The sequence below is a fragment of the Tripterygium wilfordii genome, chromosome 12, assembly GCF_013401445.1.
Source record: "Tripterygium wilfordii isolate XIE 37 chromosome 12, ASM1340144v1, whole genome shotgun sequence".
Lineage (NCBI taxonomy): Eukaryota > Viridiplantae > Streptophyta > Magnoliopsida > Celastrales > Celastraceae > Tripterygium > Tripterygium wilfordii.
In genome coordinates this window covers 9,983,817-9,986,606 of record NC_052243.1, presented here as the reverse complement: position 1 = coordinate 9,986,606, position 2,790 = coordinate 9,983,817, and the positions used below count along the sequence as shown (strand labels likewise).

At 39.4% G+C, this 2,790-nt stretch overlaps 1 pseudogene; it reads right to left on the bottom strand.

Moving 5' to 3' along the window:
• LOC120011516 lies at positions 1–2,441 on the bottom strand (annotated as a pseudogene).
• Positions 2,442–2,790: the final 349 nt, after the last annotated feature.

Below are 2,790 nucleotides of genomic sequence, written 5' to 3'. Positions count from 1 at the left end.
TTAAACTTCCCTACTAATGCCAGGAACAATTGGTCTCGAATTAACCCTCCAGATGGGATGACAAGATGATCGTTGAATTCTAATGAACGTTCAGTTTAAAATCTTTATTCAACCATAAACCATAGGCCTAAATGTGAACTGGGAGACTATCTTATTGCCAACATTAGCCCCTGAGGCATTGCACTGGATCAGCTGTCATATAACATCTCAAATGTTCATATATCCACACTTCAAAGCCCCCTGAATCAGTCTCCATCTTTAAAATGGGCACTCAACATCAGGAGTGTAACCTTCTTCTCTCATTTCCACCTCCAATGCACTCAGCAATTCATATATATGCTCACACTTCGGGTGGAGTCTTTCATAAGCAACAAAACTATGGATCTTGGCCTCAACCTCAACCATACTTCGACCATTTATCTTCCTCAGCCCTTTCTCCTTTATCAGAGTTCTAAGTTTTGCCATCTTACCCCATTTTCCATCAACAACATAAATATTTGACATTAGAGTATAATACCCTGCATGATCAGGATCCAAGTTAAAAAGTGTATGTGCTGCTAGCTCTCCCACCTCAATGTTGTTATGAATCCTACACGCTCCATGCAAGGCACCCCAAATATAGGGCCCAGTAGGTCCCGACATATGGTTAATGAAGTCCAATGCCTTATCTAACTCTCCCTTACGGCCAAGAAGATCAACCATTATTCCATAATGCTCTGAGTTGGGATTTAAATGGTACTGGTTCACCATAATGTGAAATATTTCAATCCCCTTTTCAATAAAACCTGCATGGCTACAAGCAGACAGAATTGCAAGGAAAGCAACATTATTTGGCCCAACTGCAGACCCTTTTACCATATGATAGAAAATACTCAATGCTTCTTCTACCTTCCCGTGAACTCCATATCCAGTGATCATTGTACTCCAGATAAGAACATCTTTATCAATAATTCCTTCAAATACTTTGACGGCATTGTCTAGACTCCCACATTTTGAGTAAACCTCTATAAGTGAAGCCCCAATAAATGCGTTATTGTTGAAGCCACTCCTAATAATGTAACCATGAAGGCTATTAGCCTGTCGAAGAATTCCTAATTTTGAACAAGATGTAAGAATATTCACCATAGCAACAACATCATGTCGAATTTCACTCGATAGCATGTCAGGAAATAATTCCATTGACTTGTGAGCCATTCCATTTAGAGTGTACCCACTAAATAAAGCAGCCCAAGACACCACATTTCTTGGGCATTCTTTCAAAGACACCAACCGCTTCATCAGGTGACAGACACCTCATATACATATGAATTAGAGCATTAGAGACTGAAATGTCAGAGTCAAATCCCTTTTTGAGATGCAAGTCCATGAAGCTCCTTGCCCATTTCTAAATTACATGCAATAGCATATGCTTGCAATGCACTAACGATAGTTACTGCATTAGGTTCATATCCCATATCAAACATTTCTTTGAAAATATCTATTGCTTCCACAGCTGCCCTGTTCTGAGCTAAACAAGCAACCACCCCTCTGAAGCAACTATTGTGCTCCATGATATTACATCCTTCTTTGACTTCTTCCTAAACAAATTAATAGCAATTTTCACAGAACGTACTTTGGCATATAAATTCAATAGTGCATTTACTAAAGGTAGATAAGTATCAAAACCTTTCCTAATCACAAAACCAAGCACACAATTGCCAAACCTACAATTTAGTAACCGAGCACAATCAGAAACTACGCCAAGTCACCAACAAGTATCACTGCGTTAGAACTAACACAACATCAGGACGCGAATACTCCTGAAACACTTTTAAAGCATCATCCATTTGTCCACACCTTGAGTACATTTCAATCAATGTGGCACCCACAAACATGTTCAATACAATCTCCTCATTCTTCTTCACATACCCATGAACCATCTTGCCATACCCAATTGCCCGTAAACCACCGCAAGCCTTCAAACCAATAGAAATGGTGAATTTATCAGGCTTCTCACCATCTGTAAACCCAGTAGAAATCATTTGCTTGAAGAGATGCAAAGTCTCTACCCATCATCTACTTTCACAGTAGCCTTTAAGCGTTGCGTTCCAGATATAGACAGTTCTGTTAGGCGTTTCGTCGAACACTTAGCGTGCGTCGGCCAACCAACTATGTACTCCATACAGGGCATTGAGTTTTGTGGCAAAGAAACTGTCATAATGTGCCTGCCAAGATTTAAGGCCTTGCGAGTGCAATTGCGCAAGTGATTTCACATCTCTATATGATTCAAATAGTTCACCTAGCGATCTCCTTTTCATTAATAAATGGAAGTAAAGGAACCAAATTGTAACTACAATAAGAGGTCACGGTCTTGCGATATTATTGGACCGTTGTACCAAGTTCTCCAAGTCACATTGATACGGCACCGCACCAACCAACTCGGTGTATCAGATATTATTAGATTTATTGTTATTCAAAAATGGTAGGACTTCTTTAAGGAATAAATGAAAATATCAAGAAATAATTGTTGGACTTGATCTTGTTTGAATGGGTCTAAGGGATTGCTTTTACAAGTCCTCAAAAATTGGTCCACAAGCAGATTTTTCTGGGTCAAAGTAGTTGACAAGCAAGTCCACATAATCCTCCACTAACCAGATTATGTGGACCAACCACTTGGGCTCTATGATTATAAATGGAGCCCCCCTTCGCAGATGTAAATACAGATTTTTTTTATACCTGCAAAAACTCTCTCTTCCTTACACTTTGCGTTCCATATTTCTTGTGTTCTTGAGTCCAAGTTCTTATTCCAAA